At 44.9% G+C, this 26,841-nt stretch overlaps 1 protein-coding gene across 1 annotated transcript in view; it reads left to right on the top strand.

Moving 5' to 3' along the window:
- Positions 1–8,521: 8,521 nt before the first annotated feature.
- The window catches only part of SIL1 (SIL1 nucleotide exchange factor), a 183,322-nt gene continuing 165,002 nt past the window's right edge, over positions 8,522–26,841 (top strand). Inside the window, exon 1 of the mRNA XM_033095908.1 lies at positions 8,522–8,719. The gene's annotated coding sequence lies outside the window, so the exon portion shown is untranslated. The remainder of the gene's footprint in view (positions 8,720–26,841) is intronic.

The following is a 26,841-nucleotide window of genomic DNA, read 5'->3' as shown; positions in this document are numbered from 1 at the left end:
ATAAGTTGCCCTTTTGTTTAGCAAGTCTCATTTGGTTGGGTTTTCCAAAGGCAGGCACTGAGACAGAATTTAGGGTTCAAGATGTTTATTAGGGAATAACACTTATGAAAGGAAGAAGACAGAAGCAGAAAATTGGACAGAGGAAGGAGTCAAAATGTGATGTAGGCTCTTGGCCAATCCAGCAGAGAGCTCTGGCACTAGTATTGCCCTTTGAAGTTCCCACATTGAGCCAAAATGGGCTAGGCCATTATATTCTCCTCTGCTTCTTTTTACTTGCAAACTTCTAGTCATCCTTTCAGTCTGAGCCTAAATATTGCTTTTTTGGAGAGTCCTCTCCTGAAGCCCTCAGTGACGTTAAGTGCTGTGGCATCTGGGGTATGTGTAGCAATTTGATTAATTATTAACTTCTGAATGCCTGTCTTACTTGCAGTCTATTAGTTTCATGAAGGAAGGGACTGTTCTGGTTAGCTATTGCTAGGTAACAAACTACCCCAAATCCTAGTGGCTTAAAACAGAGGTTGGCCATGTAGGGCCCGTGTGCCAGATTCAGCCTATAGCCTGCTTTTTGTATAACTGGAAAACTAAGAATTTCTTTTTACATTTTTAAGAGGTTGTTAAAAAATAAACAAACAAACGAAAAACCTAAACAAGAATAACATGTGACAGAGACATTACATGGCCCACAAAACCTAAGGGACTTACTGTCTAGCCCTTTATAGAAAAAGTTTGCCAACACATGGATTAAAACAACAACCATTTTGTTACACCTCATGATTTTGTGTGTCAGACATTCAGGGAGGGTTTGGCTGAATGACTCTTCTGCTCTATGTGCTATTGACTGGGACCTTTCAGTGGCACTCAGCTGGAGGCCAGTCTCGTTTGGAGGATCCCAGAAGGCTTCACTCATGTCTGGTACCCTGGCAAGATGGCTGGAAGCCTGGGCTCAGCTGGACCCCTCTCCCTTTCTATACTGTGTCTCCCTCAAGGAGGTTGGACTTATTACAGTCGCTCAGGGCTCTAAAAGACCAAAACGGAAACTCTCGAAGACTAGCCTTATAACTGGAGAGCGTCACTTCTTCTAACTCTATTGGTCAAAGCAGTCACAAGCCAGCTTTGATTCAAAGGGTGGAAAAATATTTGCACCTCTCACAGGAGTGCAAAGAATTTGAGGCTCTCTTTAATCTACCTGAAGACTAAGTCAGCTCACTCATCATTATATCCCCTGCTCTTAGCACAACCCCTGACATATGAACTCAGTAAATTTGTTAACGGTCTGGTATGTGGAATCTGACTTATTTGTAATATGAAGTATTAGACTTGGAGCTAAATGTCTACTTGGTCCCTTAGGAGCACTTCATTCTTCATGTTACATTTTGGGGCTACCATGGCTGGCCCAGCTCTGTGCTCCATCTCTCAGAGTATTTGAACTTCAGTTTCCTTTTTGGTTAATGAGGGACAATAAAATCTGCATCTTGCAGGATTCCTGTGAGAATTAAATGGTATGACAAATGTGAGAAAGCCTTATAAACTATAAAGTTCTGTTTAGCATTAGGTTGTTATTGTCATTGTTCCCCTGGGTGGGGTGTAGACAAAGCCAAAGGCCCTAGATCCCTTGCCCTGGAGAAAGATCCCTTAACCTTACTCCGCTCTCCAGCTCTTACCCCTGCCAGTTCCTGAGGAGCAGGCGTTAGGAGAATGAAGGAGGGTTCCCATGGCTATGCAATCCAGTTCTAGCTAGGGAAGATTTATTTCCCTACAGTGGTTCTAATGATGGTTTGATGGGTCTCATAGTTCCATAATGATCTTGATGCCAATACCTCCCTCCCTGGGCGTCTCTGTAGAGTCTGTGGGGAAATGGGAAGGCCCACTAGCTAAACAAATAAGAATGATTAGTTGGATGTGACCAGCCTCCTGTCGCCTGTGCTGGCTTATTGTGTGCTCCGACATATGGAGTAATAAAGACGCTGCTGAGAAAAACTGCATTGAATCTGTCATCCTCATTCAGCTCAGAGAATGCAGTTTTCCTTTCCCCAGAAGAGCCCCCTGAAACCCTCTGTCCCAGAGACACTCCATACCTTTCATTTTCTATGTGTCTTATTTTTGACTGGAGGGAGAGCAATACCTCTTCTTCCAATCTTTCCACAAAAGCTCCTATACAGCCTGGGCATGATATATAATGTGTGTGTAGGTTTGGGAGTGAGATAATTATTTAGAATGTTAAGTAGGGATATAAAGTGGGATCTCATGTGTGAATTTGTAAGTACCCACATGTGTATTTGTGTGTAATTTAACTTTGCCCAGCCTCTAGCCCAATGTCTGTGTAGCTGAGAGGCATAGAAAACAACAGTATTGATAGCTAAGAACTATTTAGCATTTACTGTGCCAGGCACTGGGCTGCATGCTTTACATATACACGTTTGATTTATCTTTATAACAATTGTTGAGGTGAATACTAATATTACCTCCATTTTATAGGTAAGGAAATGCCCCTCTCAAGTTGGTTAGCATTAAGCAACTTGCGTAGTTAGTGAGGGTCAGTCAGGACTTGAATCTAGGTCTGTCCAATTCCAAAGCCTGTTCTTAAACTGCTCCACCATCCTTAATCCAGGCTTTCTGCTGACAATGATACTGGATTTGATTATATGTTGTTCTGAGACATGTCACACAGCGAGCCTTATTCTCCACATCTGATTTCCCAAAGCTTTGGTGCTATGGAACCTTCATTAGGGACAGTGTCTGAGGAGGGAAAGATTCTCCCATTGTTGGCTTACTGACCCAGGATTGTGCTAGTGTCGTCAGTCACTGTACCCACTACACCTTGTCACAGTCACCATTCCTTGTCACCTCCTTGGAGAGGCAGCCCTGGCTTGTGTGGGGGTAGGCACAGAGGGGACCAGGAAGAGGGCCCATGTAGACTATCTGACAACAGCCATGCAGTGCCCTGGTTCTAGGGCTCTTCACGGTGTGTGTGTGTGTGTGTGTGTGTGTGTGTGTGTGTGTGTGTGTGTGTGTGATTGCAATGAACTATTCGAGTCAACCTGGCTCACCCCAAATTTGGTATGTAGAGTTAAACTGGCTTAGCCCGTCAGACATGTGGATGTGATACAGGTGACAAGAGTGAGAGAACAAGTAGTCCATGAGGAGAGATGAGAGCGTAGTAGCCTGTCTTCAGGCCACTTGAGTTCCAGTTCCAGTCCCTGCCTGTCTTTATCTCAGTCCTTTATCATGGGTCTGGTCTGTATGATACAGGGGTGAGGAATTTGGAAGCTTGAGGGAAAATCTAGGAGAAGGAGATGTGAACTAGTTGTCTGGGTACTGTGCAAGGGAAAGAAATGATAAAAATGATGCACTGAGGTGATACAGATGAGACAGGGAATGGGGAGGCAAGAACTGCTCAGCGAGGCTTTCATGTTGTCTGCTGCAGGGTGGGTGGTATTCATGTCTCCATCACTGTCTTTAGTAAATTCGGCATTTCACTTGATACTTTTGCAGGTGTGGGTTCTTGGTGGGGAAATGGGACAGGGAGGGGACAGCTGACATCTAGGTTATATTTCATCTGTCCCCAGTCTGGTTTCCTTAGGTTTTCTGATTGGTTTTCAAGGCTACTCCATATGTGTATGTTTGCATGTTTCACTAGACATGCCTAACTAATTATGTAAGTAATGTCTGTGGCAATGTGCATATCACGGTGTGACAGTGTTCACGTATGTGAATGCAAGGTGTTGTCATTTACCTACATGTGTAAACATGTCTATGTGCTGAGAGTATGAGTCTGGAGATGTAAGCTTGATGCACGGGTGTGAGTGTTTGTACCAGGGTGAGGGGCTTGTGGCCTACTCCATTTCCCAGAGGTAGCTTCCATATTATCTCCCACCCCACATGTTCTCTTTACAGTATGACATTGACACTCCTCCCACTGAGAGGTGGGCTTTCTTTCCCTCTCTTTAAATATGAACAGACCTTAGTGACTCCATCAACCGATAGAGTATGACAGAATGACACTATGCAACTTCTGAGGCTAGCTCATAAAAATACCATGCACTTTTATTCTCTTGGGATGCTCATTCTTGGAAACCAGCCACCGAGTTGTGGGGGGGCCAAGCAGCTACTGGAAGAGGCCACTTGTCAGTGTCCTGGCTGACTGCACCAGCTGAGCTCCCAACCAACAGTCCGCATCCACTGCCAGCATGCTAGTGAGCGTCTTGCCTTATTTGAGCCACCCCAGCTGACAGGACATGGAGCAGAGTAGGTTCTTCCCAGCTAAGCCCTGTCCAAACTACTAAATAAGTGATTGTTTGGGGATGCTTTGTTATGTGGCCATGGATAACCAGAACAGGGCTGTTGCTGTGTCTGTCCTGTGTGTGTTCCTGTGATTCGGGGCCTTTCTAGGTGCCCGGAGGCAGTGCATTTGTGGCAGATGTCTGTGTACATGAATAGGTGTGTGGTTGAATGTGTTTCCAGAGACAGAATCATAGTTCTTGGGGTTTTGCTTTGGCTTCAGTGGGAGCTGTTTGGTGAGAACTCTTTGAAATCTTATCTGTCTTGTCTAGGTCTCTTCTTTTGAGTGTTTTTCCTCTGAAGCAAAGAGGCCTGTTTACCTCAAAGCGAATGCAGTTTAAGTTTATTTTTTCTGGTCAAAGCCTCCTGGAGCTGCCAGGGCCTTCCAGGAGGTGGGAGGCTGCCATCCGGAAGTCTCACAAGCCTTTCACAGGGGCTAGAAATGCTATTTAACAAAAATTTTCCTTTTCTGCTACTGAGGCCTTTAGAAATGATCCAGAGACAGAGCAAAGCACAGACACTGGGGTCTTTGAAGTCTCTTAGAGTAAAGAGACATAGAATTCTTGACTGCCACCAAGGAAGCGGCTGATACAGGCTCAGGTGTGCCCAGGTCCCGGGGTAGAGATCATCTGGTCTCTGCACTGCCTTTGCAACTGCAACCCACTCCATCTGAGGGCAGCGCAGGAACTGGAGGATTCTGGTTCAGATGGCCAGTTCCTCTTGGTCTCCTCTGCAGTGCCCCCAGCTTCCTGCCTCTTCCACGTTGGTAGCTCGACTTAGGTTTTCTGGGAACACTGAGAGCTCTGGCTTTACACTCCTGCCCTTGCGCTGCCTCTCAGGACCTCTAAAACACTGTTGTCCAATAGAGCCTTCTACGATGATGGAAATGTTCTAGACTCTGCTCTGTTTGATATGAAAGACTTTAGTCACATGTGGCTATCGAACACTTTAAATGTGGCTAGTGTGACTGAGAAACCGAATTTTAAATTTAATTTCAATTAGTTTAAATCAAAATACTACATTGGCTACTGTATTGGATGGCACAGCTCTGAAGAGTTTAAGAGTTTTTGTCTTATCTGTAAAATGGCGATGCAATCATTTACCTCACACAGCTGTCTGCCGCAAACGAGATGATGAATGTGAAAGAGTTTTCCTCACATAAGGGATCTGGAAAGGATGAGAGCAATGTGAACCGAGTGGGCTTATTCTTTTAGCTCTTTGCTGATGTTTCTGTTTTATTGCCCTTGTTGGGCTGTTTTGATTTGATCTGTTTACAATTTCTGTGCCTCTCATCAGTCCCTGAGCCCTTTGAGGGTCAGAACCTGGTGGGACTGCTTCATACCTGTATCCTCACAGCCACTGGCTGACATGTGGCTTCATACTTATATTCGAGTGAATAAAATATTTGGAGTCCAGAAGGGATTCCTGGCAGCAGGATTTAAAGCGTATGGTGAAAGCTGGTGGGGGGTGGGGCAGCGGGGAAAGAGCAGAGAGAAGGCAGAACAATACAGTGGTGAGACAGAGAGCTAGGGCTCCTGCTCCCCACATTCTACATTCTAGGCCTGTCCAGAGAGAGCAGGGAGCCAATTCCTGATGTTGGGAATGCTTCCATACAACTGGGCCTGTGGGAGAGAGAGAAAGGATCAGGGAAGAAATGATCCATTCAAGACATTTTGCTTGTTGAAGAACGCCAGGTCATATAAATTTCTCCCTACCCAGGTGCTGTAGTTTCCTTTGATTGATGGTGGCCAAGCTGACGGTGATTTCTTACGCTCTCTACCTTTCCAAGCGTTTGCTCTTTTGGGGAGTGGAGGAGGAAATTTTGAAGCTCTCCAACAGAGGTACAGGGAAGAAACGGCTTTTGGGTTGTTAATTCACTTATTTAAAAGAAAAATTTAAACTTATTTCTGCTCTATCAAGATTCACAAAGGGAAACAAACAAAAAAAGAGACTACCGTGATCCCATCCATGCACTCAGATCCCTGGACTTCCAACTTCCCACTTTTGTTGGGGTCCTTGTTTGGAGCCTTGAAAGTAGAGGCTATATGCTGAGGATTGGTTCTGGACCCTGGTTTCAGCAGTTCAGGAGGCTTCAGCTAAGAGCTAGTCTCCTTGGGAAGGTGGTTCTCAGTCAGGGATTTTCAAGGTTTGAGGACTGGCAGGCTTGGAATTTCCCTTCCCCAGACATGTTAGCCCGTTAGAGCTGTCTCAACAAGGAAGCCAGACTCGTGAGTGCTTGAAGCTGTGTCCAGCTGAACTCTTCTCTTGGCCCATACATTTATTTATTCATTCTATTACCAGATTTGAGCTTATTCTGTTTTTAGGCATCTTACTATTATAGCATTTATAACTTTTTAAATAACTTTTGTCAGGCTTGATTGTAGTTTACATGTTTATTGTATAATTTATCACTTTTGCAATAGATATTTGTTGAACATTTATTATCTGTCCTTATGGTACTAGGCAACGCCTCAAGCTAGAATTATTCCTGGGCCCAGCTACTCTCACTGGTCTCCTGGGTGTTCCATAGGAAAAGTGAGCTGTTTCCTGTCCTTTCCACCCAGTCCCAGGGAAGTGTTCTATCTAGATCAGGGGTGTCCAAACTTTTTTCAACGTTTTTTACCAAGGGCCGTATGCGGTAAAATACACAAACAGCCGGGCCACTCACTCGAGGTGAAGTACTTATTGCCTCACCTGGTTTATTTAAGTAAACTAAATATAATTTTGGAATTTGCTGCGGGCCAATTAATAATGGATTGCGGGCCGCAGTTGGCCCGCGGGACGCAGTTTGGACACCCCTGATTTAGATCTTTCTTGTAAACTGATTGTCATGCGGGGCAGCCTGCGCTCTGCTCCCGCTCCCCACATAGGAACGCAGGATATGGTGAGGCCAAAAAGGAACACCCACAGAGCTATAGGTAGGCAAGTCATACCTCTGTATTCTCGCTGGTGGCTGGGTTGGAGGCACAGGAAGCAGGAGCCACAGAATCTGCAATCCACAGTCCGCCACACTCTGCCGCTTGCTAGCTCAGCCACCATCTTCTTGCTGGCCCCCATTTTCTATTAGCTTAGCCACAGCAGTTATATTAGTGGCCAATGGCTCACTGGTTATAGCTGACGGCCAACTAGACACAGCTGATGGCCATCCAATCACAGTTGATAGCCATTTACTACCTGAGCCAGCACCTTTCTATGTGAGGCTGAGAGCCTGGAAACTGCTCTCTGGGGCTCTGTCCCCACACTGATACTACTCACTCAACTATTGCCCAGGAGCTTGTTCTCCCTCCCCAGGATACTAACCAAGGCTTGCTAAGGGGCTGCAAAGTCAATTTCCCACCTGCTTAAACAATCAAGAAAGTAAATTAATTGCTAGAAGCTCACATAATACAAAGAAATGGAAAAGGAACTCAAAAGATAGGTTGTTTGCTTGCTTTTGGGGAATACCTGCTGTTTGGGGGAGATCACTGCTTATTTGGATGATCCTTTTCTCCACTCCTGAATGACAAGGAATCATTTGAGGGCCTGAGGGAGCACCCCATTTTACCGGTGAGGTGAGGCAAGGGAAAGCTGAAACAGAGTAGTATCATGAAAAGAGAAATAGGACTTTTGGAGGCATCCAAATCTGACTTGAATTCCCAGTTCTATCACTTTCTGACTGTATGAGCTTGTATAAATCCTTTAACCTCTGAGTCTCAGCTTTTCCATCTATAAAAATGGGATGACAATTTTAATCTTAGAAAGTTACAGAAATACGATGTATATGCAAGCAGCTGGCACCTATAAAATAGCAGCTATTCAGTGATAAAGCAGATTAATATATTTTAATATTTTAAAAATATTTTTTCGTTGTAAAAAATTCATACAAGACACAAGTATATAAAGTAGGTGACTTGCAGGTGGCCGTGGCCTATTCTCCATGAATTTTCAAAGGACTATTTGTTGCTTGAGACTCGGCTTTATCCCAAACTGAGTCACAACAGTTTGATTTATTTTAACTCACTCCAGTTTCTTTTTGAGGATCTTCCCCTTAGAAAGAAATTAGACTGTTGGGAAATCAGAGAAGAAGTGCCACCTTGGCCTAACTTAGAAGCAAAACTACGCCCGTCGGCATCATTTAGAAAGTGTCTCACTCCGGCGGAAGCACACGGGGAAAAAAAACGTTCCAGGCTGTTTGCGAAGGGAGACGCTGTGGGGCGGGGGAATTTAACAGCGACAGGAAGAGGCGGGGCTAACAACTCAAAGTGCTTGAAAGGGAGTGAGGCCACCTCCCGCTGTTCTGGAAGGCGGCAATTGGGCGAAGCGGAGAGCGACGTAATAGCTGCGCGTTCACGGGTTCGGACGGTGGCCACGGCGTCTGCGCATCTGGAGCTAGTTGCCGCAGCGGCAGCCTGGAATTGTGGGGGTTGTGTCTGCCCCTCGGCTGTCAGGCGGGAAACCGAAGGTAGGGGCGGTGAGGGCCGTCCGGTCCTGGAGCTGGGCGGGGGACTTAGGGCATTGCCCCGGCCTCCTCCCGCCAGCGGCCCCGGCGCTTTCTCAGCACTGTTCTGGGGTCCCCACGTATCCCCCCTCGTGTCTCCAAAGCGGGACATTCAAGTGGGTCCTGAGCTCCTCAGTACTGTCAGCCGACCTGGCCTCTCAGCCCAACTGCTGCTTTCCCTGCCTGTACTACTCAGAACGTCTCTAGTAACCCTTCTTAAATGCCAGGAGATGAGGCAGGGGGGTCTGAGATAGGCTTTTGACTCCACACGTTTTAGTTTCCTTCCCAGTTCCCTTCTCCCGGCCTCAGTGTGTGCATCTGTCTAACCGCTCCAGTGTTCTTGGCTGACTGACTCCTCTGTGTCTGGTCACCATATGGAATTGCGCCCTACTTCCTATCCTATCTTGTGTTCTTTGTCCCGGTAGGGGCAGACTTGCCTTTAAAGTAGGGGTTACCGACTTTGGTGTGTCTCAAATCACTTTGTAGGTTGTGCCTATCTTTGGTCTCCACCCACAGGGATTTCTGATGAAATGAATCTTGGGCACTTGCAATCCTCCCCAGGTGGTTCTGATTCAGCGAAACTGTCGCTTTGAGATTCTCTGCTTCAGAAGACAGAATCAGTTGATATATGAGCTTCTTAATATGGCTCCAGGAGGGAAAGACCAGGAGTCAGGAAATGCCTAACCCCTCAGAGGCCAGTGGGGGCTTCCTTCGCACTGTAGGAGCTAGAGGGCTGTTTGATTCCTTTAAAAATATGTATTGACAACACATAATGTAAGATCAGTTTTCTAATAAACCTTTTGCAAAGCCTGGCTTCAATTCAAGTCCAGCTGGCTTTCTGACCTCAATTAAACAAAACCAAACCCACAAAGTGCTTTGGGGGGTTGGGGGGTTTAGGTTAACCCAGACTAGGTAGGCAGGAGAATGAATGGCCCTGTCCATGTTTGCTAAGAGAAGAAACTGATGTATTTATAAACACTTAACAGTGTTTGTTTTGACAGTGTGAAAGATGTTTTGTATCTGTGTGTCTTTTTAGCTCTTACTACACTCAAACATTTTTCTTTTTTGATGAAAGTATAGCCAGATTTGGGGATTGGATAGGATTTTGATGAGAGCCACGGCATAAGGATATTAGGATTGATATTTGTATAACATGGATCAGGACTTGGTCTATAATTTCAGTTGAGAACATGGCCCTTAAGTTTTTAAGAAGGTGTTGCCACATCAGATGTGTTTTAACCTTTCTTCTGGTGTTTAGTGAATTTAATACATGTGCTGTTCTGATGAAATTGGCTACAGAAAAGATTTACTGGCCCCATTTTACAGATGGGAATGGGGAACATGTTAGTGATGTTAGTAGCCCAAGAATGAAAAGTTGCCTTGTACCCCGATTCCTGTTTTCTTCCCCTTTCTGCTATCTTTGTAGGCCATCTATTGCTTCCCTGCAGAGGCCAACTTTGGGCCCTGGTGTGTTTCACTGGTACCAAAGAAAGGTAATTAAGCGAAGGGAAAAAGCAACAAAATGGGTTTTAAAATAAACACTCCAGAATTTAATCCTTCAATGAGTATTGCTCTCCTCTAGAGTGGTATGTGTATGTGTGGGTGGTGGGGGTTGAGGGTGGCATCCCTTAAGTGATATGGTTATTGTCTAAAGCAGTTTTGAAAGTTCGCATCTGAAATGGTCTCCTGAGACATTTTTGGATCATGTGAGAGGTCAGTTTCATTAATACCACACCGTGTGTGTGTGTGTGTGTGTGTGTGTGTATTTTTTTTAACCCCAAATGGCATGGTTAAGAAACTTGTCATCTGACTTGTCTATAGATGAATTAACAGTTCTTTCGAAGTGGGCATAAAAGATTTTTGGAGTGTGGTAAACATGAGTTTTGATTCAGTCTATCACTTACTTATTGATATTAGCCATATGACCTTAGATGAGTTATTTCACCTCTTAGACTTGGTTTTCCACTGCCTAACAATGGGAATAATACTTACTTTGAAGAGTGGTTAAATGAGGTAATACACATAAAAGCTCTTGGAACATAAAAATGTGGTAACTGTTTTCAACCTCATAGAATGAAGATTTGCTATTAATGAGAATATTGAAAAAAAAATGACAGTCTCTAAAGGCAAGTTGTACCTTTTTCCAGATAGATGGATGCCTTCCAGTTCTCTTCATTATGTTTGTGAATTCATGCCCTTCTCATCCTGCCTCCTTTTTTTTCCCTTCATTAATTTTTTATCCTAAGTGAAGCTTTGCTGCAGAGGCCGTCTGCCAGTCTTTTGGAGTAAGCCTCTTTACAGGAGAGCTAATCTGAACATTTTTACAAAGCCAGCCCCTTGGTTGTGTGTTCCTGGGGATTTTTCTCTAGGGCCTCAGATGGCGCTTACGTAGATCATGCTCTATAGCGCAGGCATCTCTAACTCCTGGATTTGGTGTCAACTTGGAGACCTGTCTTTGTGGAGCTAATCTTGTTCTTTCTGAGCGAGGATGAATCCTTTATCCTTCCCTGAGTCAGCCTTAAGCTGCAAGCCTTAGTCTTCCACAGCACAGAGCTTCTTATTTCAAATATATGTGGTCTGAAGAGGGACTATCCTGCCCCCTTTTTTTCTTCACTTACTTTCACAGCTGAGTGAGGGAGGAGGAGACTAGCCCGTTACCATATAGGTGGGGTTTGGGTCACCCCTGATTCCTCTCATCAACAATAACCGCATTTGTCTTTGGGACAGAACCCTAAAAGAGGCAACCTGCTCAGAATACCTGTGGTGAACCTCCCGGAATTTTCCTGACTTGTTAAGAGTTTACACCTGCTGTCTTCATTTGTGCAATTCTCTACCTTGGAGAGTGAGAGTATAGTAGCAACGGAACTATGTTCAATCCGGACTTACAGTTTCTTCAGGTTTCCCCTAGGCAGCTCGTTGAGTAGGGTATGGTTGTGTTTGCTGGCCATCTCTCCCCTATTTTCCTAATATTGCCCTTGGCTTTGAAGTTGAGGCATTGAGAAGTGTCTTAATCAGTTATGGACAGTGCTGTAACAGAATACCATAGACTGGGTGGCTGAAATATCAGACATTTCTCACAGTTCTGGAGGCTGGAAGTGTGACATCAGGGTGCCAGCATGGTCACGTTATGATGAGGGCCCTTCTCTCAGTTCATACCGTGTTTCCCCGAAAATAAGACCTAGCCGGACAATCAGCTCTAATGCATCTTTTGGAGCAGAAATTAATATAAGACCCAGTCTTATTTTACTATAAGTAAGACTGGGTATAAAATAATACCTGACCTTATTTTACTATAAGACCTGGTCTTACATAATATATAATATATAATATAATAAAATATAATATAATACTGGGTCTTCTATTAATTTTTACTCCAAAATCGCAATAGAGCTGATTGTCCGGTTAGGTCTTATTTTCGGGGAAACACGGTATCTTTTCTTCCGGAAATAGTTTCATGCACATGCCTCACATTTCTGTGAGGCTTCCAAGGTGGGTAGCAGCCATCTGACCAAATTCTAGAATTCTAGACTAGCAGGCTTTAGTTCCCTGGAAGTTACATAAAGTAGAATAGTCGATACAACGTTGATGGGTCATGCTTGAATCCAATGGGTAATAAGACATTGGAAGTTTAAGGGGCCAGCTCCTAAGCAAGGTATTTGAAGTTGATTTTGTGACCTTCCCCATCTCATACTCATGCGGAGTTGGATTTGATTGTATTCATGAAGCAAAGTCTACATCCATGGGCCCAGCTGCTAAAGTCTAAAATCATCGTGTTTCTGGGCTGGAAGAGATCATTGTTGGGGAATTTATATCAATTTCATTACAAACATCAGGGCTGGGTCTGGTTCAGATCCAAGGGATGACAGTTTGTGGCTCCTTGGGTGAGTGAAGAGTCGGGAGATAGTCTTCTAGTTCTGTCACTGCCCTGGCTTTAGTTTTGCATTTGATCGGTTCTTATTTTACTGATAATAGATCTGAGCCCCAGAGAAGTGAAATGGGTCATACATTTTTTAGGGCCACCGGTATGCTAGTGGCAGAGCTGAGACTCAAGCAAGAGGGCTCACAGAGGGTGGCCATAGAAGTTGTTAGAATTATTTAAAGCCTGTAAAGATGCAAGATGCTATTGCAGTTGAAAATCTCCAGGGAGAAAGAAGACCCCCCCCACCCCCACTAGCTTTCTTGTCTGTTGTCACTATTGAGAGCTTTGGCTGTCATGCTTATATTTCTTCTATTCATGTTGAAGTGTATTTCTTTCCTCTTGCTCTTACCCCTGAGGAAATAGATTTGAAGTTTCCCCCTCTCTTCTAAACAGGTTTCAGACCAGACGCTGTGAGTATGTTCTATAAAGAATGGGGCCAATGCACCAGTGGATCTTTTCTGGTGACTCAAGCAAACCTTTAATACATCTCTAAAAGAAAAAGAGATTGAAGGAATGAATGGCAGGTCAGAGTGGTTTAAAAACACTTTGGAGTTAGCTCACTTGGTTTCATATTTTGCTCTCTACTTATTAGCTGTGAGATCGAGAACAAGTTACTTATTTTCTCTAAGCTTTAACCCTGTTGCCGTGACAGTCGAATATATCCAAGTGACAACGAGGTGTGACAATTAAGTTCACGAACTCATCCTAGAAAAAGTGCTACACACCTCATTGCTGAATATCACTACGGTCACCTTTGTACTCCCCTTGGGAAGCTATGCACCGACACCAGTGCCTAGTCCACCTTTAAAAGCAATTTTGGAACTCTTTCTGGAATGGCCATCAGAGCTGTCGTCGTATTACCCTTGATGTCCTGAATGTCATCAAAATGTCTTCCTTTCAATATTTCCTTTGTCTTTGGATAAAGAAAGAAGTCATTGGGGGCCAGATCAGGTGAGTAGGGAGGGTGTTCCAATACAGTTATTTGTTTACTGGCTAAAAACTCCCTCACAGACAGTGCCGTGTAAACTGGTGCATTGTCGTGATACAAGAGCCATGAATTTTTGGCGAAAAGTTCAGGTCGCCTAACTTTCACGAAGCCTTTTCAGCATTTCCAAATAGTAAACTTGGTTAACTGGTTGTCCAGTTGGTATAAATTCATAATGAATAATCCCTCCGGATCAAAAAAGGTTAGCAACATTGTTTTGACTCTTGATTTGGACTGACAGAACTTTTTTGGTTGTGGAGAATTGGCTGATTTCCATTGTGCACTTTGACACCTTGTTTCAGGGTTGTGTTAATACACCCATGTTTCATCACCAGTGATAACGCCCCAAAACATCGTCTTGCCTCTCCAAAAGGTCTTGGCAAACTTTGTTCTTTGGTGAGCTTTTTCAGGACCATTTCTGCACACACCTTTCTCATGCCAAGATTTTCAGTTAGATTTTCCTGACTTTCTCCATCGATGTTTATTTGGTCTGCTCTGCTTCTCATAGTCAGCCAATGATTTTGATGCACAATTTGACGAATTTTGCAATGTTTTCATCAGCTCTGCTCGTTATTGGCTGCCCTGACCCCTCTTCATCAGTGACACATTCTCTCCCCTCAGAAAAACGTTTATTTCATTTGTACTGTGCCATTTTCTTCATGGCATTATCCGCATAAACTTGGACTAACATGTCTCTGATTTCACTTCCACTCTTGCCAAGTTTAATAAGAAATTTAATGTGTGTTCGTTGTTCTAATTCAAGCTCAGACATTCTTACGATGGCACACAAAAACACACAACAATAATGAACGCCACTCAGCAAGACACCGCCACACATCGACACGAACACAGCTGTGAGACACTGATGTACCAGGGTTATGAAACCTGACGGAGCTGCTTGTACAGTGCAGCTAATGTAAGTGCACCATGGCAAGTTTGTGAACTTAATTGTGAGACCTCATATTTCCATCTGCTGACTGCGGATAGAAACTTCCAGAAAGGAAGTTTAGGAAAGAGGATGTACATTTTTCTGTATTTTTGTGTTTTTCAAGAATGAATACTGAGGAATTTTTTTTTTTTTAATTGGCGCAGGGGAACAGGACTTTATTGGGGGAACAGTGTCTACTTCCAGGCCTTTTATCCAAGTCAAGTTGTTGTCCTTTCAGTCTTAGTTGTGGAGGGCGCAGCTCAGCTCCAGGTCCAGTTGCCGTTTTCTAGTTGCAGGGGGCACAGCCCACCATCCCTTGCAGGAGTTGAACCAGCAACCTTGTGGTTGAGAGGATGCACGCCAACCAACTGAGCCATCCGGGAGCTCAGCGGCAGCTCAGCTCAAGGTGCCGTGTTCAATCTTGGTGGCAGGGGGCGGAGCCCACCATCCCTTGTGGGACTCGAGGAATTGAACCAGTAACCTTGTGGTTGAGAGCCCACTGGCCCATGTGGGAATTGAACCGGCAGCCTTCGGAGTTAGGAGCATGGAACTCCAACTGCCTGAGCCACCAGGCCGGCCCCAGGAAATTTTTATATATGAAAATAATGTCATTTATATACAAAGCAGCTCAAATTATTATTAAATGCATAAAATAGTCAAAATAACCCTTTTGTTTTTTGTGGATTTCTGACACATTTTGAATAAAAAAGTTGAAACCAACGCAGCCAAAGAATTAATTTCGTGATCTGTAGAATGGGAATAGTAATAGTTAGTTTTGTAGCTGTCTTGAGAATTAATAGAATACATACGGAAAGTGCTTTCTCTGGCACAATTTAAGTGTTCATATTATCAATAATGACAACAGCCGCAGTTACCAGTTCCTGACTCAAAACGTGGTTAGAGGATAAGGTATACTGACCAAGCAGGTTTTATCTTAGCAACTGTGTCATTATCTGTCTTTGTTGATTGGCTTATTATTCATATCAGTAGTCTCAGCTAGCTCATGCTGAATAACTAAAAGTTGTAAATAGTAAGGAACTTTGCAGTTTCTCTGCCGTCTCCTTCCTTACTCTGCTCCTTTCTCACCTTTCCGATGCCCTCTTTAATGGGCTGCCCAAGCCAGCGGGCCCTGTTTCCCGGGCAGTGTCTGAATGGGGATTTTAATAGAGCAGGGCTGGTGGGGCCAGAGCCCGCCTGGGGCCCTCTGACAGTGTGTTCTCCTTGTCTCTTGCCTTCTGTTCTTCAGACGCGAAGCAATTAGCTCATTAGGGGAACTTGGACTTCCATCACGGCTTTCTTCTGATTTGTATGCCCATTTCTGGTTCTTGTGCCAGGTCAGGGAGGCATACTTAAATACACTGACCTGGATTTTGGGCTCAAGTTGACCCTCTTTCCCCTTAAGATTTACAGCTGGTTCAGGGGAGCAGTGGGAGTGGGAATGGGAGTAAGCTCCTGAAACTGCTGCCCCCATTATACTGACCTCAAGCGGAGTTTTAAAAAAGCCCAAGCACCATAACTATAGCTTGTGTCTTAATGAAACAAACGAAAACCTCACTATTTTGGAGGAAGACCACTCTGAATTGGTAAAAAATGAGAATTAAGTGTTTTCAAAGAAATGCCATTTGTTTTGGCAGGCCTCTGCAGTAGCTGTCTCACCTAGTCTTACTGCTTCCTGTTTCCTATAGCTGCTGTTATGATGGAGTTATTACGGGAGCCTCCTCCTATCTCCTGCTTCAGCTTCTTCCGGGACATTGTACGCCAGTGACCTTTGGGGTCTTCCTAAATACAGCGCCGACAGAGACCACTCACGCTTAGAAGCCTTCGGTGGCACCCACTGGCTGCTGACTAAATTCCCATGTCTCAGTTGTCCTGGTGTCCCATGCCTATCCTGGTGTTTCCCTGTCCTACACTTTATAACCTCTGCCACCATCCACGTGTTCCCTTTGCTCCTGATAGGCTGGTCCATGTGGGCCTCTCAGCATGCCTCGTGTCGGTGTCTCTGCCAGTTCTTTTGCGCAGAGTACCCTCTCCTTACTTTCCAACTTCGTGCTGCACAGCTGCCTTCTTCAGCAAGCCTTGCCTGCTACCTCCTCATCTGTATCCCATAGCAACACTTTGATTGTGGAATTCAATCTAGTTTGTCCTGGTTAGTTATTTTGTCTCTTATTATATGAGTTTCTCAAGGACATGGGCTCTGCTTTATTTTGTGTCTCCCGCATGATGCTGAGTGTAACGTGGACACCATAATGCTTCTTGAATAAATGAATGACTATGTGAAAGCCTGAGAAATGATAACAGTCCTGTTCAAATCCCAATTCTCTGAAGCATTCCTCGATCCCTAGCCACAGTGAACCTGGCATGCTCAACTCCCAGGCTCCTTTGTGTCTGAAGCAGTTTGAGTCTTTAGAGTAAGGCTTATCTTTCCAACTAGAAATTCCTGGAGGGCAGACACTGCATCCCTCCTTCCTCCTTGTGTACCCAGCCCCCAGCACCGTTCCTGGCTCACAGAGGGTGTTTAATAAATTCTGTGAATTCAGGAGTCCTGCTGTTTGGTCAACTGATGTGCCTACCAGTTGGTCAGCTTTCTCTGTCACTCACTGGCCAGGGGTCTCCAACCCGGCTATTTTCAGGGCCAGGTAGGGAACCGTTAGTGTGAGGCAATAAGAAATGGTGGGCCTGGTCAAGCTGCTCCTTAGGGAGCTCAGTTATGTCGGCCTGTGTTGTTTGGAGAAAGGGGATCAATAGTAGGTTTCTCCATTTTCTAGATGGGGTAAACTAAGGCTCCGCTTCCCTTTCAGGGAAGGTTGAACTGACAGTCAGGTTTCCTTTTCTTTGCTGAGTATTATTGCCGTTATTAGGCAGAGGGCTTTGTTTCCAGGTTACAAATCTTTCTGGCAAAGAAGTTAAGTGTGGAATAAAATTGGAAGGACTTGTGTAGTCCTTGGATAGAATTTAATGCTCCACATCCGGAGAGAATAAACATTGTAAAGTGTTAAAGATGGGTTTGGATTCATACCCTGACAACATATGGCTTGGCATGTAGGGACTCCTGGGAGACCCTCCTAACTGTACACAGCCCCCCTTTGCTGGTAGCCCTTTCCCACAGGTCCTCCTAGCAGCTGTTGTGCACCAGAGTGAATCATCAGCTTCCCTAATCTTTAGGGGAAAAAAAGAAAAACAATTATAACTGATGAAAGCCTTATAACAGGAGGCAAAATAAACAGATCATCCTGAAAGACAGTATGCCTTAGTACTACTTTGCTTCCCCGGACTGTGTCCAGGGTATTCACTTCCATTAGAAAATACTGGCCGGTCCTCACCACTGGACTCTTGAGAATACAGCATTGAGATCATCTTGCCCTTTCTACTCTGTTGCCCCTAGAAGGTCTTTGGAAACTTTCGAGAGGCAGCGAACAATATGAAGGGAAGGGTCAGTTGCTTCTGAGGACCAAGCAGAAATCATTGACGTTTTACCTATACTGTTCCTACTTAAATCAGAATTCTCTCCAAAGAGAATTCTGTGCATTACTGTTGCAGGTCAGAGTGGGAGAGGCGTCTGGTACCTCCTTTGTCATCTCTGCAGAGAACTTGGGGGCATGTAAAGATCATGCTTGCGTTGACTGTTCCAAAGGGGGTTGTCCCAGAAATACCACAGATACCAGCTGATGGCTTAGTTAGGCTTTCACTGGTTTTTAGCTTTGTAGGTCCAGAAACTCAGCTAGTTCACCCAGGTTTAGGTTACCGTGGGCTGTCTCAAGTACACGGAATTCACGAGAACGTCAAACCACAGTTCCAGTTAACTAATTAACTCTTAGAAATATGACTGCCTAGTTGATTTGTGAGGACAGGTACCGTGTTTCCCTGAAAATAAGACCTAGTCGGACTGTCAGCTCTAATGTGTCTTTAGGAGCAAAAATTAAAAATTAATATAAGACTGGGTCTTATATAAGACCCGGTATTATACTATACTATACCATACTATACTATATTATACTATACTATATTATATTATACCCAGTCTTATATTAAAATAAGACCGGGTCTTATAATAATTTTTGCTCCAAAAGACACATTCGAGCCGATGGTCCGGCTAGGTCTTATTTTTGGGGAAACAGGGTAGGAGCATTGTCTCCTCTATAGGAAAAGTGAGCTGGGAAGTCAACTCACCCCTAGAGGAAAGCAAGGTGAAGTATGGTGGAAAGCTTTTGGCTGTAGCATCCGATATGCTCAGATTTAAACCATGTACTAGCTGTGAGACTTCAGATGAGTTACTTAACCTCTCTGTTCCTATTTCTTAATTTGTAAACCCCGCTGGGGTTTTCATATATGTACATAGTAAGCACTGAGTAAAATATTTTGTCTCCTATATTCCCTTCTCTCCTTCCCTCTCCTCTCTTTCCTCCCAGCATTGGTCTTTTAGGGCTACATAAGTAGTCTGACCAAAATACACTTGTCAGACTATTAGGGCACCAGGAATGTATTTGAGAGAGACTCGTTTTTGTTGTCTAGGTTTCCCTTTTATGTATTCTTTGAAGACCACAGTCCTTCCTTTTCCACAGGTTGCAGTAGGAACAACTAGATTCTAGCTCTCATCAATCTTTTCCAACCTCAGGAGTCTTTGTGGTTACCATTCAATCCAGTGGGTTCTTTGCTGAGCACCCACTATGTGTCAGGTACTGCTTGGCTGTAGGAATATAAGGGTGAGTGAGACAGAGAAGGTCCCTGCCCTCAGTAACTCCTCTCCAAATTCCCTCCTTCGATGGGTTACTTCAGTGGAGGAGTGATCTTGTTTATTCTTTGTTGCTTCATACTGATTTCCTTCTGAGAGGGCAATATTCTCCCTAGACCTAGGGGACAGTGCCCCTTTGTGCTGCCTGGGCCTTGCCTGCTGGCTTGCCTGCTACCAAGCGATGCGAGGGGTGTGCTGAGGCTGAAGGGGAAAGCCCTGCGGGCTCCTACTGCCTCGGCCACACATCAATGTTGCTTTTCTCCTTACACACAGATTATAGTGTTCGTTGGTAATTTAAATTCAAATAACTTTCCGCCCCCTCTCTGCCTTAAAAAAAAAAAAAAGCCCTGTGTATTACAGGGGAGGGAACAAAGCAGGCAGCCTGGTCTCCTGGTGGGATATGTTTTTATCATGTGTGTGTTTTCATGTAGCCTTGCTAATGGTTGCCTTTACTTTAATAAGGCTAATGTGTGATTCAGGCATATTGATATTCTGCCATCGTAGAATCTCACATTTTCCTCTACCTTGTTTGTCATTAATGGTGTGACAGGTAGATTCAGGGCTTTGGCGGACAGGAAGTGGGACTTGCTTCTCCACTTTGGACTCTGGACTGTGTCCTGGACCCTCGTGGGCCCTGGATAAAGAAAGCCCAGCAGCCAGGTGGGTGGATTTCTCAGCTTCCAAACAGGAACCTGAAGCCAGCCCTCTTCTCCCTCCTCTTCTCTCTGGTGCCAGTTTTGCCAGTGGTTGCCAAGAAGTGTGCCCGGGGAAGCAGGCAGAATGGCTCTCTGGGAACCATTTATTTGAGAACTCCCAGTGGAGGCGGCATTTTCCTCTCCTCTTGTTGGGGTGTGTGGCACTGTGATGTGGTACTGCTTGTCCCTCTGCAGGACTGAGGCTTGTGTATGGCTCCTCCAGCCCTGCTAGGGTTTTCAACAATAAATTGCACGCTGGGAGGTGTTTCCCCTAATTCCATCCCCTTCACAGGAGTGGAGGGGTATGTCAACAGTGAGGGACCCAGCTGAGTCTCTGTTTCTGGCACTGTGACCACTGACAGCGTGGTAGCTGAGCCCAGATGAGCCACGTTTCCCGCTACTGCTGGGGCTGGGCATTTGCCGAAACTGGGTTTAGCTTTAAGAGTCACACTAAAGGTTTGGTTGGAAAGGAGAGAACACTATGTAATTATTGCTTATGTACCAGTTAAACCTATCAGCCAACAGATGTCAAGTGCAGGAAAAAAGTGCAATAATGTTATTATAATGGCATAATAGTTATCATTATAATAATCAGCTGGCATAGTTTTTGAAAAGAGGCAGATCCTGAAATGAGTGCAGGGGGAAGGGTTAGCCTTGAGCTAAGGCACAATGCATGGCTGCTTCACCTGTCAGCAGGAGAGGCTGTGTGGCTACGGATCATTCAGGGATGGAGTTGCCGTCCTCTCCGCGTAGTGAGAGGAGCTGCGCAGACTTCAGCTGGCATTGTCTGCCCTGCAGATACTGTCTCTCTCATGTTGTGATGGAGGACACACCATTTTTTGGTTTAAGTTGCTCTGGATTGCAGAATTACCACCCCAGCACCCAGCAGCAGTGGGTTCTGGGAAAGGCAGAGACTTAATCCGTGTGGCTCCATTTGAGATTTTCAGAAAATCCGGCCTCATCCTCATAGCTACAGACGGTGAGCTCCACTCCCAGGAGTGAGCTGCGCTCCATACCTGGCTTGCCTCATTCTGTACGTACTGACAGTGGCGGGCTGTGCTTGTGGCAGAGAGCCTGCCTTTACCCAAGCACTTGGCGGAACTGCAGTCCCATTCTGGTTAGGACGGTGGCGGTGAGGGGGGAGGAGCAGAGCTGGGCTCTGAGATCACCCACAAAAGCAGCCCTGGGGTAGCAGAGGAGAGTCTTTGGATTCAGGCAGACCCGGGTATGCTCCTGACCTTGCCATTCACTAGCTGTGGGACGGGTTGTTTAAGCTCACTGAGCCTCAGCCGCCCTTCCGTGGTAGGTGCTTATCTGTGTCGCATTTGTTTTTCCCTAACAGCCCTGTCTGAAGTACCTGTCACGATGCTGCCACTAAGTAGTGCTCAGTAAATGCTGCTTCTTCCCCCATCCTGCACTCTGCCTACCCTGAGTAGTCAAAGGGCAAGGACAACACAAGACCCTCCTTCTTTCATAGGCCATTTTGGCTTCGATTAGAGCTTTATAGGAGCTTCCTTAGACCTCGGTGTTGCTTCTCTGAGCCATGACCCTAGACCTCTTCTGAAGCTGCTTCATTAGGGGAAACTTTGATATTTAATGTTTGGGAACACCTCTGCTTTATCCAAGGAGTAAAGGGTAGGGTTTAAAATTCCTTCAGGGAATGGTATACCTGCTCCTGCCTCAGCCCCCTGCAGCCCGGCTCCTCTCCCCTTTTTCCTTTGGTGGTTCACTTGGGGGCACTGCTTGCCCTGGGAAGCACTTGTTTTTTTCAGACTGCTAGTTGTTTGGCTCAGTATTTTTACTGGGTAAAGGTTTTTGTGTTTCTATCTGTCTGGCCTTGGCTGTGGACTTTTATTTTGGAAGTTGGGAGCGCTCAGACAAGGTGCTAGCTTTTTAGACTAATTTTGGCTGTAGGCCAGCTTGTCACTATGGCTACTACCTGCCTGAAGAATGGCAGGACATAGAAAGTAACTTTAAGAAATTTGGGAAAGAGGAATGGGGAAGAGGAAAGAAAAATTTGTTTTGAGATCCCACAACGGGAGAACAACTTCTTTAAGCAGAACCATTTGATTTGGACAGAGCTTCATTTCCCTTGTCAAAGAAATTTTGTTCTTTCAGTGAAACATATATAGAGTATCTGTTACACTCCAGACACTATTTAACGGATAAACCCTGAGATATAGTCGTGACCAAGTCAGATACAGTGCCTGCTCAGAATGTATTGCTGAATATAGACATTAATCAAATTATAATCACACATATATAAAATTACAATGATAATAAATGTGTTGAAAGAAAGGAATGTGGTGCCATGAGAACATTTGACAGCGGTTTGGCTTGGTCCTTGGTTAAGAGGTATCAGGGAAGGCTTCCTTGAGGAAGTGATATTTGAGTTAAATTATGAAGGACAGGTGTTTACTGAGAAATTCAACATGTATTTTAGCCTGAGGGTCCAGCATTTACAGAGTCTCTGGGGTGGGGGTGGGGATGGGGGTGGACAAAGAAGCAGCTCTAACTGGGAATAATATGTCGATCTCACAGGGTTATTGCGAAGTATCAATGAGAATATATGAAAGGAGCTGAGGTTCCTTCACATTTGGAGTAAATACTTAACTGAAATGTGGTTATGATTGTTATGGTTTATGCGGCTAACTTTTGTTTGTTGTTTTACATGTCTGCTGTGTGCTGGGCTCCATGCTGGGGGTGGTATACAGACGTGGTCCTGGCCTTGCAGTGCTTAGTCTTGTGGTCACCTGTTCTGCTCTTTGTCGCCTTCTGTGTGGTCATGCTTCAGCCAAACAAGGAAATATCCCCTAGGGAGTCTCCTAGGAGGGATCCAGGTCAAGTGTCCACTTTTTGACTCTGTCTCCTCCTCCGGCCTTCTCCTTGTCCTGCCTCCAGCATGCTCTGATTCTCTTTGTTCCCTTCTTGGGGGTGGGGGTTCTCAGTTCTCAACAGGGTAGCCCTTCTTCCTGCTAGGACTGCACCATCTGGAATAGCTTTCTTTTTTTGTTACCCTGAGTCTCCATTTCACTTAGTAGTGAACGTCTCTTAAGTCCTCTTGTTTTTTCTTTAAAACACTCTATTGTTGCTGTTACTTTTCTTTTGTAAAATATCATGTAAGATAGTTGACGTTAAAGAGACAATGAAAAATAAACTAGGTTGTATTTTCTGTAAAGGTTTGTTCAGTACTGAGTTACTGAAATAAAATACTCCCCAGTGGTCTAAGAGGGGGAAATGACCTTTGTAATGGGATTGTATTTGGTGGAAGTGTTGGGGAAGGTTAATTTGATTCATTTGTTTTCTCCGATGGGGTTGGTGGGGTGAGGGAGAAAGGACAAAGCCTTTACTGGTGTTTGACGTGGCACCTGTATTGGCTGAGAAGATGCGGAAGTGTTTGTGTAGAGTGTCTAGAGCTGGGTGTGTGGCCTTGACCTGTGCCCATGCTTTCGTCCTCAGTCATGGGGGGGAGGTGTTGCCATGATGAGTTTATATGTCCCTTCATTCACTCACCATTTAGTAAGCTCTATATGTTGTAGAAAGCAATGGAATTCCAGTTCTGCTGATGGTTAGCTTTTTGACCTTGTGCTTTCACTTCTGTGACTCCATTTCCTCATCTGAATAAGGGCGTACTGACACCCAGCTCCCGGGCAGTGAGGATGAAAGGATGTAATGCACATCGTGTGCCGGATGTGACAGGTGCTCACTATGGTGAGGATTGTAATACCTTCAAAGAATTCAAACCCCATCGGGAAGACGGGACCACGGGTGCTGAGAAAGGGTGGCCAAACGCATGGAACAGTGAGGTTGGAATTGGCTTGTTAGGGAAGGTTCTTGGGGAAGGGATTTGGAGTCAGGCCCCAGTCTGTGTCCCTGAGTGGGGAAGATGAGCCAACGGTTTGAATTAGAGGGAAAGCAATAGGTAGAAGGCTTGCGTGGTAACCAAGGAGAACTGTTCTTTCCCCCTTCAGGGAAGAAGGTGGAGTCATTAGTGGGAAGTGGCCGGGAACCCTGGCCCTTTCAAGTAAGGCCAACCTGGGTTCCAGCCCCAGCTCTGCCTCCTATATCCTGTGTGGCCTTGGGCAACTTTCCCTCTTATGAGCTTTGGTGTCTTCATCTGTAAAATGGAAATGGTAATATCTCCTTGGAGTGTTGGGCTAGGCACACTTGGCATAGTGCCCTTCACATAGTACATATTTAATAACTGATAGATTAAAAAACAATTAAGTATTTCTCTTGGGAAATGAAACTCTTCTAAACTTCTGTGGCCAGATAAATGTTTTGAAAAGTCAGTATACATCTTGGAATCAGTTATCAACTTCCCTCATTAACTTCTTAATTTAAGGAGCACGTCACTCCCCTGCTCACACCCTCTGCTGCTTTAGCATCATACTTAGAATAAAGTCCTGACTGCTGTGGATCATGAAAACCTATGGGTTGTTCTGAAAGAAACGGGCGTGCCTCAGCACTTGATTGCCCTGAGGCATAGTCTGTATTGTAGACAGAAAGCCACTGTCAGGACAGATTATGGAGAGACAGAATTGTTTTCTGTAGGCAAAGGTGTCAGATCAGGGTGCATTGTATCTCCCTATTTGTTTAATCTGAATGCAGAACATATACGAAAAACTGGGCTAGACTCAAAGGACGGGTGAAAATTGGAATAAATATCAATAATTTAAGATACGCAGATGACATCATCTTACTGGTAGAAAATAGCAATGATTTGAAATGACTCCTGATGAAAGTAAAAGAGGAAAGTGCCAAATCAGGACTGCGTTTGAACATCAAGAAGACAAAAGTCATGACTACAGAAGAAATACACAACTTTAACATAGACATTGAAGATACCAAAATTGTTGAAAATTTTGCTTACCTTGGTTCAATCACCAATTCAGATGGAGACTGCAGCCAAGAAATCAAGAGAAGGCTGAGACTTGGAAGAGCAGCGATGGAAGAATAAGGATCACTACGAGCAGAGATGACCAGGAGAGACCGCGGCTAAGATCACTCCCACCCTCGTATTCCGAAGTACTCCCGGTGTGTATAGATGCGAAAGCTGGACAGTGAAGAAGGCTGATAGGAAAAACAAATGGATTCATTTGAAGAATGGTGTTGAAGGAGAGCTCTGTGGCTACCTTGGCCTGCCTGAAAGATGAACAAGGGTGGGTCCTAGAGCAAACTATGCCTGAAACATCCCTGGAGCAAAAATGGCAGAATAAAGCTGTCCTACTTCGGGCACATCATGGGAAGGCAGGGTTCTTTGGAAAAGACAGTAATGCAGAGAAAAAGAGAAGGCAGCAGGAAAAGAGGAAGACCGCATATGAGATGGACTGACTCCATAAAAGAAGCCATAGGTACGAGTCTACGGGAGCTGAGCAGGGCTGTGAGGACAGGACACTGGGGATGTCACTCATTCGTAGGCTCGCCAGGAGTCAAGCACCGACTCAATGGCGTGTAACACACACTATCCGCTGGTTAAGGTCTTTCACGAGCAAATCTCTGCCTGCCTACTTTGGCAGCTGCATTTCCTACACTCTGCCCCTCACTTTCTGTCCTGGCCACAGTGAGAGGCCTTGGCTCCAACTGTACCCTCTGCCTGGAATACTGTTCCCTCACCTTCACTTGATTGGTTCCTTGTCATTCAGATCTCAGTTCTGCTGTTACTTAGGAGAAAGGGCCTTCCTTTCCTCTTGTGTAAAGTAACTACTCATGTCACCAGAACATAGCCATCTGATACTTTCTTGTTCGTTTGCTCCTTGTTGACTCTGGTTTTCCTCCAGTAGAATGTAAGCTCCATGGGAACAGGGCTCACGTCTGTCATGTTCACAGCTGTATTCCCAGTGTGAGGAACAGTGTCTAGCATGTGGCAGATGTCAGACAACATTTGCTGAGTGAATGAACTTGTGAATAAGAATGGATTCTGTTATTACTCAGAAGCTGGGTACACACGTGTTCACATTCATACTGCTTTGGTTTCTAACAAATCAAGATGTAGTTAAGATGATTTTCTTTACTTTTCTTGTTCATTACTTATTAAGTGTCTCCCTGCTTCTAGGAACAACCCCCTCACCCGCCCCCCCACCTTAATTGGAACCTTCTGAGGAGAGGCTGTTTTTCCTGGGCTTCATTTTTATGTGGTTCTCTTTCTTCCTAGCATTTTGTTATTAGAAAGCGGAGTTTGTAGTTGCTGGGCTTTGGGCATTGATTTTTAGGTTTTCTGTTTATAAGGAAGCAAGCTTTAGTGCAAAAGCTCACCAAGACAAGGCAAATTTATCTTACTCTGATTTTGTACCAACACTTTTTGCAATGCTACCTAAGTTCTTAGACAAGGGCATTAGACAAGAATTGACAGATTGACCCTGGCTAGACAGAAACAAATTCATGGAATGTGAGTGAGTAGCAAGGTGAGACATGGAGAAATCAGGAGACAGTGCTTCTTTCTGGCAGTGGCCTGGTTTTTCATGGCAAATATTAGTGGTACGACTGAGACCCTGGACCAGTTACGTATTCCCCTGGCCAAAGGCCTGTAACCTGGAGCTGCAGGCACTGTGGGGGCAGCTGAGCGCTGGTGTGTCCCCCGGGAGAGGCTGAGGCCATCCTTTCTCTTGGCCTTGTGAGGGAAGTGCCTCAAGCTTCCTGGAGGAAGAAGAAAGTGAGACTCCAGCTACCTTTGCAAATGTTTGGGTCCTAAATGTTATTAGTGCTCAAAGACCTGGTCCTGGATTTGGAGAAAAAAATCCCAGGCTTGGATATGAGCAGGGGAGGGTGTGTAGAGCAGGATGTCTGCAGCCAGCAGAGATGAGCTTATTATAGTCCTGAAAAGTTCTGTA

This window comes from Rhinolophus ferrumequinum, chromosome 24, assembly GCF_004115265.2.
Source record: "Rhinolophus ferrumequinum isolate MPI-CBG mRhiFer1 chromosome 24, mRhiFer1_v1.p, whole genome shotgun sequence".
NCBI classification, from domain to species: domain Eukaryota; kingdom Metazoa; phylum Chordata; class Mammalia; order Chiroptera; family Rhinolophidae; genus Rhinolophus; species Rhinolophus ferrumequinum.
The sequence above is the reverse complement of the archived record's forward strand: the minus strand, read 5'-3'. Positions and strand labels throughout refer to the sequence as shown.